Source organism: Onychomys torridus, chromosome 4, assembly GCF_903995425.1.
Source record: "Onychomys torridus chromosome 4, mOncTor1.1, whole genome shotgun sequence".
Taxonomy (NCBI): Eukaryota; Metazoa; Chordata; class Mammalia; order Rodentia; family Cricetidae; genus Onychomys; species Onychomys torridus.
Genome location: NC_050446.1, coordinates 144,711,164 through 144,723,421, shown reverse-complemented (window position 1 = coordinate 144,723,421; position 12,258 = coordinate 144,711,164). Strand labels below are relative to the sequence as shown.

The 12,258-nt window shown below is 41.3% G+C and overlaps 1 pseudogene; it reads left to right on the top strand.

The window, feature by feature from the left end:
* Positions 1–7,322: 7,322 nt before the first annotated feature.
* LOC118581384 lies at positions 7,323–10,683 on the top strand (annotated as a pseudogene).
* The last annotated feature ends 1,575 nt before the right edge of the window (positions 10,684–12,258 follow it).

Genomic DNA, 12,258 nt, shown 5'->3' with positions numbered 1-12,258 from the left:
TATTCACTTTCTCTAGGGACCTATTGAAATTTTCCATAACAGCCTCTTACTGATCAAGGAAGTTACTTTCTCTACTCCCATACTTGCTGCTGACATGCTGTTGATGAGGATTCCAGGTTTCTCCCCACTCTAGTCTTTTCTAACTTTAAATGCACTATATAACCACCTGTCCTTAAATTTGGTGTTTATTTTGTTGGTGGCAAGAATGGGGAATGTCAAGGATATATTATTTTTCTGTACATTTTTCAACATTATACATTTGCCCTTTGAATTTCACTGCTCTGTGGACTCCATGAAACATGGTATTCCAATAGTCATTTGCATCTGTGTTCTGGAACTATGATGATCTGACATCTCTCTCATGCTTCAAAATCCCAGGTCAAATAAATGTAGGCAACCTTGACTATGCACATTCCCTTCTAATAGTCCTGTCTTTTCTTACCCTGGTAGTGATGGACTTACAGACGTCCATATTCACCTTCAGGTTTTTCTCTGTCTGTGACCTTTTCTTGCTTTGGTGTGGTCTTTGTGTGAGGCCTTCATTCACACTGGAAAAAAACCTGTATGAGGGCTGACTTCTGTGAAATTATATATCCATCAAAGTACGATATGGAGCAGAGTACTGAGCAGTTCCCATTTTATTGGCTTATCTGGGCCACATTTTCAATAGCATGTCTTACAGGCAGGTAACCATTGCAGACCATTGGGTTTGTGGTTGGGTTGGTTTACATTTCCCTTTCAGTAGCCAGAAGAATAACTTTTTGTACCAAAACCAGTAGTTGTGAAGGCTTCATGTATGCACATACTAAACTTCCTCCATGTTCAATAGATTGTGTAGGTGTTGTTTTCAGATATGGGCTCTTGACATTAGTTTGTGGGAAAAAAAATGTAGTCATAGACATAGAAACAGTCCTATTGTTTTGTCCAATAACTCAATTAGATAGATGTAACCAAAGCCTTGTACTGGAATCTTTACTTGGTTACAAGTGATGGCCAATCATGATACTGTCTTGACATTATCTATATTGCCTTCATATGTTTATATTTTCCAGGAAGCTTCTAATGTACTGTTTTTCCATAATTCCCTTAAAATGACCCTTAATTTTAGCTTTCTATTATTTTTTATTATTACTTCTTTTTATATTTAATTTAATTTAATTTTACATATCAGCCATGGGTTCCCCTGTCCTCCCCCCTCCCGCCACTGCCCCTGCCTTCCCCCAGCCCACCCCCCATTCCCATCTCCTCCAAGGCAAAGACTCCCCTGGGGATTCAGCTCAATCTGGTAGATTCAGTCCAGGCATGCCCAGTCCCCTCCTCCCTTCACCCTGCATAGGCCCCAGGTTCCAAACAGCCAGCTCATGCACTAAGGACAGATTCGGGTCCCACTGCCTGGGTGTCTCCCAAACAGTTCAAACTATTCAATTGTCTCACTTATCCAGAGGGCCTGATCCAGTTGGGGGCTCCACAGCTTTTGGTTCATAGTTCATGTGTTTCCATTAGTTTGGCTATTTGTCCCTGTGCTTTTTCCAATCTTGGTCTCAACAATTCTCGCTCATACAATCCTTTCTCTTTCTATCCAATTGGACTCCTGGAGCTCCACTTGGGGGCCTGGCTGAGGATCTCTGCATCCACTTCCATCAGTTATTGGATGAGAGTTCAGGCATGACAGTTAGGGTTTTGGCCACCTGAACACCAGACTACATCAGTTCAGGTTTTCTCTTTACCATTGCCAGTAGTCTACAGTGGAGGTATCTTTCTGGATTTCTGGGGACCTCTCTAGCACTTTGCTTCTTCCTATTCTCATGTGGTCTTCATTTATCATGGTCTGTTATTCCTTGTTTTCCCTCTCTGTTCTTGATCCAGCTGGGATCTCCTGATCCCCTAACTGAGCTCTCTTTCCCTCGAACCTTGCCCTTCATTTCTCCCATTCTCATCCAGGTTGTTCATGTAGATCTCATCCATTTCTCTGTCATTGGGTGATCCCTGTGTCTTTCTTAGGGTCCTGTTTTCTAGGTAGCCTCCTGCTGTGGATACCGCTCTGTATAAATAAAATACTTATTGGCCAGTAGCCAGGCAGGAAGTATAGGTGGGACAAGTAGAGAAGAGAATTCTGGGAATGAGAAGGCTGAAGCAGAGAGACCTGCCAGCAGCTGCCATGATAAGGAAGATGTAAGGTACCAGTAAGCCATGAGCCATATGGCAAAGTATAGAGTAATAGAAATGAGCTAAGTATAAGAGTAAGAGCTAGACAATGGTAGGCCTGAGCTAATGGCCAAGCAGTTTAAATAATATAAGCATCTGTGTGTTCATTTTATAAGTGGGTTGTCAGACTAACAGGGCTTGGCAGGGGCTGGAGAGAAGGTCTCCAGCTACAAATGATGACCAACATGTTGGCAAAAGTTTCCACCTAAAACCTGAGAAAAAAGATTCTAAAATGGAGCTAAAAACCAGCTTCCTAGTTGTCTCTTTCAAATTAGCAGCAGCCTGCTGGTTTGAGCTACTATGGCAGGTTCCTGGCATGTGCGTTTGACCTCCAGTGTGGCGGAATGAGGAGTCTACAAGTGGCACTTTACTCTGCTGCATGGTGGATTTAGCCTTTGCTAGTTAAAAAAAAAAGGTTTCTGGTCTATGCACTGCTTGGTAGAACTGCTTCTGATAGTTGATGGTACACATAGCTCCAGACCCAGAGCTGAAGGTAAACTGTACCACCACCATGTTGGGAAGCAGACATGGGCAGAGCCAGCAGCCACAGCAGTGTTTCGGTCTTAGAAATGATGCACTTTAAAGCAACTGATTCAACAATAAGGCAAATTCAGATGGAACAAGACTTTAAATGCTTTACAATGTGTGTAAAAATGTACATAGTCTTGAAAGAGAGAAAAACAGGAATATATGCAGTTATATAAACAAATGGATAGTTTTTTAAAAATAAAGTCTTTAAAGAGACAGTAAAGGTAATATAAAAAAATAAGCCACATAAAGATGGATATTACACAGAGAATCTGGATTGTGTTGTCTTTGGGATTTTTGACTAAAGAGAGATAGTTGATTGTAAAGGCAGCAGAGTTAAGCCAATCTGTATATTTTAAAGACACCTTGATGTCAAAATTTGCATATAAGGATATGTTGCTTTGTAAAAGAGGCTCTGCTTTTGTTTCCACAGAAAGTCAGAGTCTGTGGATTTGTTCTAGATTAAGATACATCAGGTTTGATCAGCCACGACCACCTAAAAGGTCTCCAATGACACCATGGCCCAGATGATCCAACATCCAGAATGGTTTCAAGGCAACTGGCTCAGAGGTTTACCGTCACAGACTACTCCATAATCCTAAATTTTTTTCTGTGTCCCCATAAAATACAGCGCTCCCCTCCAGCAGGAAGTAGTAAGAGAAACTACACCCGAATTCCCAAATATATCAAGCTGGCTTTGGAGATGGAATGGGCTCACTCCATCTCTAAACCCAGGCATATCGATTAAAAAAAAAAAAAAAAGGTTAAGAGATTCTTGTGTCCCAAATCAGAAGAATCTCTGGTGTGGGACAAAGAAAAAAAACAATATTTTTATTTAAATCAGGTTGATTATAAATGTGATCTCTTTCTAAAGAAAAAAAGGATATGATATAGATATAATAGGATAAAAGAGTAGATTAGTGAACTTACTTTTAAGGAACAACAATTGTTAGTAATGTTTTACATTGGTATAGACTTTAGTCTATTGATACAAACTTAAAGTTAATTTTGTTATACTGTGTGTATTTCTACTCTGTTTAAGGTATTATGTTTGTACAGCTCATTTAAAATTGTAATGGATAATTAAAATAGATTAATAATTAGTCATCTATGATAATCATACTTGTAGCCATGTTAGTTAAGTCTTCTAGATATACATAGATATTGTTCAGATAGATAGGAAATCTTCAGATACTTAAAGAACTACAGAATATGGCATCTAAAATATTTTTAAAAATTTACACTTTCTGGACAGTGAGACATGTCTGCTCCTGGCAGCACCAATTTACTTCAGAGAGGAAGATGGGCATCAAAGACACTTCATATAGAATTTATCTTCACCTTGACAAAAATAGCCATTTGGGCAAGACATTGTTCTTGCCTGGACTTCCTGGACAATAGTATCAATATCAGGATCCTGGGAAAATTAGCAATCATGGGATCATTTTACTCACTTCAAATATGAGAGCAATTCTGAGCAAGTAACATGTCAAACAAGTCCTATTGCTGTTTGTCTTCATTGGTGTTAAGAAAGATCAATTCTTATTTTCAATTATTTGTAGGTGTTTGTGTTTGTTTATGTAAATATATATGGTTAGATTCAAGTTAGTACAAGTGACCTTATCAGCCAGAAGTGTTGGTTCCAATTAGCTGGGCAAGTAAAATTTGTCATTTGCCTGATTTGGATGCCAGGAACTGAACTCAAATCTTCTGGAAGATCAAGTCCTCTGTATCTCTATGCCATCTGTCTAGTACTTTTACTTTTTTTCATCTGTGATTCATCTCAGATGGAGCATATACCAATCTTAGGACAGATGGTCTTGAGTTCTGGTTTTAAAAAGTTAATTAAAAGAGACAGAGAGTAAGCCACCAAGCAGCCTTCAAGATCACTTCCTTTACAGAATATGACTGGGGCTAATAAGTCATAGAAAGAAAAAAAACACTCTCCAAATTAATGGTTATTTCAGAAGTTTGTGAAAGAAAATTTCCCCCTAAAAAGGCACAACTGAATGTTCCTGGATACCCTGAAATACCACCCTTCCATGGGCAGTTCTGAAGTCTGACCCTGGATGATTCTGCCTTCTGCAGACAACAAAGAAAAATATTTTTAGGGAGAGTAAGAGTTCATCTTGGAGGATGTAGGAATTTGCAAGCCAGAGAACAGTGACACCTTTTGCACACAAGATGACCAACATAGAAAAGCTCAGAAGGGGATGGATAAGTTGCTGTAGAGCAAGTTGTCATTAAGTGTTAGCCTGGAGTTGTGAGACAGTAAGAAGGAGAGGAGATACAGAGGTGATGAAGAGTAGGGTTGACGGTACACCTTAAGGTGTGTACCTTAAAGGGAAGGAAGAGGAGCCAGATACCAGGTACATTTCGGGAAATGTGTAAACAGAGGAACTACAAAGTGTAGTAGGAATCTTAAAGAGTCTTACTACATCTGGCACCCAACGTTTGAGGTACGAATTCATGAAAAAGCCTCTTGCCTGTGGCCTTGTGAGCCCCAGCTCAGGCCCAAGCTACACTCAGCCGGTAGTGGCGGCCCATGCTGGTAAGATTTGCTGAAAGAGGCAGAGTCAGGAGGATCCCGAGTTTGAGGCCAACCTAGGAGAAGCTTGGGCCGGGGCTGAGCTACAAACAGTGGTGGAACCATAGAGACAGTGACTGCTGCTTCGAGTTGCCGGCTGCCTCTCATTGTGTTGGTGACTTTGGTGATGCTGCTACCTGGAACAAAGAATTTACTGCTGCTTGTTCAGAGAAGAATTGCCAGGATCAGCATGTTACAAGAAAGCATTGACAAAGGTCAGTTTGAAAAAGGTTGGCAAGAGAAATGCTGGAGAGAAATTGCTGTGAAGATTTTCTCATCTAGGGAAGAACGTTCATGGTCCTGAGAGACAGACATTTATCAGACTGTGATTACTCCAAACCACAAAGGAGGCACAAAAAAAAAAAAAAAAAAAAAAAACCATGATCTTGCCTAACAGTGACTTTGAAATCTTCAAAAGGATGATGGGACTCCACAGTGATGATGCCACATGGACTAAGGTAAAACCATTAACACCATGGAAAGATTGACTTTGGACTACAAACTGCTCAAGACAATTTTGAGATGACTGGCTGAGATGATCCAGCCTGACAGACTACCTGAACAAGGACTTGAAACAAGCCCTGCACTTTCTCACTATGCAGCGGCAGGACAAATGATACAGGACTTGACAATTAACCCAAAAATTTTCTTTTCAGGATCCCCTAAAGATGGAAGTAATTTTAAAAAGATGACGCCCACATCCCCAAAAAGTGGGATGGGAGGTTTTTGGTCATTTAATGAGTTTTGGATATTGTCATTGTTTATGATGATTGGTTACAAGTTGTTAATTGTTAATGGTCAGGAAAAAAGCTGAACATGAAGATTAGATTCAGAGGTTTTGTTAAAGAAAGAAAAGGAAAAAGAGAAAATAGATATGAGGTAGATCACTGAATCTACCCTGAGGAAAAAGGACAAAGAAATAATAGGATAAATGGGTAGATCACTGAATCTACTCTAAAAAGAAAAAGGAGAAGATATAAAAATGACAAAAGATAGACTACTGAATCTATTATGAAAAGAAAAGATAGGATAAGTAATGAAAAATTTTTGTCTGAGTTTTATCAAATGTTACTGGACTGGACATTATTATAGATAATGGAGTTTTTCACCTGAATCTGTCAAATGTTAATGGATTAGACATCATTAATGTAATCTTGACTGTGTATATTGTATATACTTATTGGATATGATTTTTCTTGTATTAGTTATAACCTTTTTTTAAATTTTAGACAAAAACAGGGGAAATGTGGTGGGTATTGTGTTCCCTGAAATATTGTGTGTTCCCCGAAATAAACATATCTGGGGTCAGAGAACAGACAGCCACTAGAACAGAGCCAGAAATGGTGGCTAGAAAATGGGAAGAGTAAGCCATAACAGAAGTTGGGTGGTGGAGGTACACACCTTTAATCCCAGCACTTGGGAGACAGAGCTAGCCAGATCTCTGAGTTCAAGGCCACTAGAAACAGCTAAGCATGGTGACCCACGCCTTTAATCCTAGGGAGTGGGGGCAGATAGAAAAAGGTATATAAGGCGTGAGGACCAGGAACTAAAGAGAAAAAAGCATGTAGTGAGTAAAGCATGTAGTTAAGCATAACTGGAGAAGTATTCAGGCTTTGGAGCAGCACAGTTCAGCTAAGATTCATGTGGAGGAGGACTCAGAAGCTTGCAGTCTGAGGAAACAAGACCAGCTAAGGAACTGGTGAGGTGAGAAAACTATGGCTTGTTCTGCTTCTCTGATCTTCCAGCATTCACCCCAATAACTGGCCTCAGGTTTGGTTTTATTAATAAGAACTTTTAAGATTCCTACTACATCTGGTGCCCAACAAGAAACTGGAAAAGGAGGGGCAAGTGTGAAAGAGTATGGGGCACTGGCAAGGAGGTCATGCAGGATGAGAGTGCAGGATAAGAAAGAAGCTCATTTCCAGGCTATAATCACCCCCTGACTGAGGCTCATTTCTGTATTAAATCAAGTATGGGATCCAATTTCATGTCTAGGAAAACCATGGCCTGCCTGCTCCATGCTCCATTGCTCCTGTTGACAACCCACATGGTGGCTGTGAACCTGAACGCTGTACTGGGTGACACACTGCTGGGTGGCATACAGAAATCCAGTATGCAGGAAGAGGGGGCACCAGAAGTACTGGAATATGCTTTCAGCAAGTACAGTGAAAACAATGATGAATTACATCTGAGCTGGGTTGTGGAAATCCAGAATGTCCAAGAGCAGGTATGTGACCCTTGAAGTGAAGGAGCCTGAATTTTTCTCTGAGGGCCTTTGTCCATCATTCTCTCCTCCCTGATGATATGCTTCTGGCTCTACTTTAGTGTACTTTGCAACATTTGATCTGAGGTGGACATAATGGCAGTATCCATAAGCCCCTGCCTCACATTAAGCTTTGTCCTTTTGGTAAATTTTTTGAGATATTTTGATAACAAACTATTTAGTATCATTTCCTACCATATTTTTTAAGTGCATGTTATGCATCCCCAAGGTTTAATAAGGTAAATTAGGAACCAACTGTCCCATTCAATTATTTCATGTGCATAATTGCTCAGTTTGCTGAGGTCCACTAATGGCCATTGTCAGAATGGCTTCTTGTCATAATTGCCTTTTGTTCTCTGACCTGTCTTTGCTTGGTTTTGCAAACCTTGGTGTTATATAAATTCCAACCAGCCTTGGATATAAGACTATATGTCCAGTGCCATGGACATAGTGGTCCTCTAATATGACAAAACTTATTTATTATTTAACAAATAGATTATGAATTCCTGTGATGATGCTCCACAGTGAAGTCCCACAGGGATACATTTCTCAGAATAAGTCCCTCCATACTTCATAACAATGTACAATAAATATTAATCTGTTTGATCTGGACATTCCTCCAGTTTCAATACAGATGACTACTTAGATTTCTATCTGTGGCTTCTTAAATAAGGACTAACAAATCTCCTGATGAGCTTAAGTTCCCTTTGGATTTGGATCCTGGAGTAGCCCAAAGAATCAACTTCAACAAACAGCTGCTACTTCCTCTAGATATGATTCTTGGGTCATAATCTGGATATTCCTTCCAAACTTTTTAAAGAGGACCACTCTGAACTGTGTCTGGACACAGTATCATTGATTTAGATATTTACAGATAAAGATATCTATAAATAGATTTATTGATATCTGCAGATAAAGGAGAGTATTGAAAGAAGATTAAGGGGCCAAGAGCTAAGATGTTAGGCCACAAGGTGAAACTTTAAGTAATTTGGAATTTAGACTATCAGTCCTTCATCCTATTATAAAACCTTCCAAATCTAATCATCTCTATATAAGTCTTCTCATAAGCCCACATACGGGTATTACTAACAGCAATATGGACACAGCAATGCCGCATGGTAAGCCAGTGTAGAGAGATCTTTACTGCTTTTCCTGAATATCAGGAGTCAAGAATATCCCAGTTCCTCTGGCTGGAGCATTTTCCCTTGAGCACACTGTAAGCCTCCCAGATACCATGGATCTTGCCGGCCTATTCACTTCTCAAGTGTGATACTTAAGTTAAAGAAACCTCTGATAGGTTATCTATATTGTTAATAGTGTTTGAGAAGTAGATACGTGATTATTAAGAAAATATTACTACAAGCTTGTGTTATGGCTTTTCCAGAGATGACTGGATCATGAGAATCATGAGAGTTCTCTGATCTAATCAATGGACCAGTCCTAAACATGATATAAATAATCAATGGCGATGAGAAGTAGGTAAAGGGCCTACTTGAAGAAATACATCATTGGAAACCTGTAGTGGGTAGTTGTTCCATCTTTGACCTGGAAGTACTACCCCCAGTGAGGCTTCTGGTAACTGTCACACCTACCTAGGTCCTTCTCCTGAGGTGGGGCTGAGAAAGGAGCCCTTAAGACCTGAGATTTGGATATGCCAGCTCTCTTGGTTCTTAGTGATCCTGGATGCTGGATGGTAGTCTGAGTGGAGTTCTCCAGAGGACCCAGCTGGACTTCACCTCACTTCTCCAGGATCCTGTTACCTATCCTTTACTTGTTGTAAGCTATCTCCCAAAATAAACCTCCCTTTTAACTACGTGGAGTTGCCTTAATAAATTCCCTAATAGAAACCTGTATTTTAGCCCATGTATTTCTTTGGCCCCAAATATAGCTCCTGTTCTCTGTTTCCTGTCACCCTATTACCCTCTTGATTCTCCAGACCTTCCTTAACATGTTAGACTAACTTCTAAAACCCTGAGCGAGTGAGAGAGAGAAAGAGAGAGAGAGAGAGAGAGAGAGAGAGAGAGAGAGAGAGAGAGAGAGAATCCACACAGGAGCATTTTCTTTCATGCATTTTTTGTGAGTATTGAGTAAAATACCAGAAAACCTTAGAGCATTGCACACCTTTGATGGTGTGGATCTCATTTCAAAGACAAAATAACTAATATTAGAGCACCAAGTGATTCACATCTGGCTACATATGGTTCTAAAATCCTCATCTGATCTCACCTTTTACTTCTCCACAGTTCTGACAATTTGAGTCTGAGTTTCCCTGGGGAAGAAAGACATAAATGCATTTAATTGAAAATGTAAGACACATTGGAGAGTTTCACAATCAATAGATATTCCTGTTAACAGTCAAAAAGGTATTGACATTGCAGGTCTTTATTCCTTTGAAGTGAAACGTTATTTTAGTAAAGCATGCCATGTCCTCCTATCCACTTAGGGATGTATCTAGATAAAAAGAATTGATTCTTTGTTCTGCATGGAATTCAGCTACAGTATAGTCATGTGCTCCCATAATCCACACAGTGTACCAGGTATGCTGCTTTCTGATCTCTGTGCTGCTTCTTAGAGTTAGTACTGTCCTGTAGCACCAAGATATCATTTGTTGTCAGAGCAGCCCTATATTGCTGAACAGTACACTGTTGTCTGCCTCCATCCTGGCTGACTGCTCAGAGTTGTATATTCTTCTGAATTCAAAAGAATAAATATGGTATTGCTAATAAATGAGACATGACAGAATTTTGTCATGTCTCATTTATTACCAACATCATACACTTGTGAGGCTTTTCCAGAAGATAACAAGATACAAGAACTAGTTGTAGTTACCTCACATGGGAGGGTAGCATGGGTGCTGTGTGATATTGGTGGCAGTTCATGAATGCAGGCATCCCTGGATCCTCATCAAACCCACTGACTCTACAGTGTAAAAGAGCTGCATGTGAAGGTCAGTGTAATGTTGAAGGTGACTCACCTTCTCTCCTCAGGATGTGCCTGGGACAAACTTCCTCTTTGCTGTGATCCTATCCTGAACCAAATTATGAAGCCCCAGGCTGTCTTGACCAACTGTCCCTTAAATGAGCAGGCAGATCAGCAATAGGTACATGCATGGCATATATCCAGGACTTATTGTACACTAAGAAAAGTGTAGAATAGAAGCATGTTAGCTCATGAATGTATATATTGGACCATGTCCACACACATGCATGTTATGGAAATTCTGCCATTTGGTCCAATGACCAATAGGATGGAGCGTTTTTGTCTTTATGGGTGTGTTTTTTAAAATCGCGGAGCAAGGGTTGCAGGGCACACTCTTGGGTGGTCAGAGAGGGAGCAAGTGACAGAGAAGCTTGGCTTGCAGTTTGGCTCCATCAGCAGCGGCTGAGTCATTGAAAGCATCTCAGCTCTGTTCTGTGTCATGAGTGTATGGCATAGAGTTCATTTCTTAATAAATCTTTCCTGATCCAAAACTCTAGAGTACCTCATTACCTGGCACCAATATGGGCCTAACCCAAAGGCTGCCTGAAACAGCCTGAGGACAGTCCGCATAGCCTGCTGATTTGGTTCAGCCCCATCTCCAGCCCCCTACTCCCTTGTCCCCCATCCCCACCTCTCACCCGCTAGCAGCAGCTTCCTGTGATCAGCCGGTATGCTTGTAGCCAAACATATCTCTAGGCTCCCTTGGTCTCCAGACTAGCTGCACGGCCTGCCGTGTGCCCAAACTGGATCTTTTAAAATCCCCAGTGCGCTGGACACACACCAGGGCTGTGTCTCCCTCCTGCCCAGCTCCTAGCTGCCTTCAGATTTCTAGCCTCCTGTGTGCCTGCTGGCCCCCTGAGGCAGCCTTCGTTCCGCAGCCCCGGCACCTCATGCATCCCCTACTACAGTCAGTATTTGTGCCTTACTCCACAAAGGCAGTCCCCCATGTTGTATGACATGAGGCATAATCTGCCTTCCGTATTTCTGTTTCCTCTAGGGTGGAATACACCCACCGTGGCCATCCCAAGTAGGTTCTGCTTGATGCCCCTGGAGCTCCCAACCAGTGCCCCGGGCGTGTCCCATCAGCATGTGAGCTGCACCTGCTGGCCAAGGACAAGCATCTCCTGATGGTCCCTCAGCCCCTGCTGCTTGTGAGAGCGTGCTCCTATGCCCACATGCCCTGAGCCACCTGGTTATGGCTCTACAGACACTAGACAGGTTGTGGTCCCTCTGCTTAGCCTATAGATACTATCTTTTTTTTTTACGTTAATGATGTCTAGTCCATTAACATTTGACAGATTCAGATAAAAAACTCCATTATATATAACAATGTCCAGTCCAGTAACATTTTTTTTTCCTGATCTTCAATTCATTGTATTCACAAAGTCTTTTTTTTTTTTTATTGTATTTGCGTTTTAATTTTACACATCAGCCATGGGTTCCCCCTGTCCTCCCCCCTCCCGCTCCCCCTCCCCTTTCCCCCGTACCCTCCCCTCTATTCCCATCTCCTCCAGGGCCAAGACTCCCCTGGGGATTCATTTAAACCTGGTGGATTCAGTACAAGCAGGTCCAGTCCCCTCCTTCCAGGCTGAGCAAAGTGTCCCTGTGTAAGCCCAAGGTTCCAAACAGCCAGCTCATGCACTAAGGACAGGTCCTGGTCCCACAGCCTGGATGCCTCCCAAACAGTTCAAGCTAT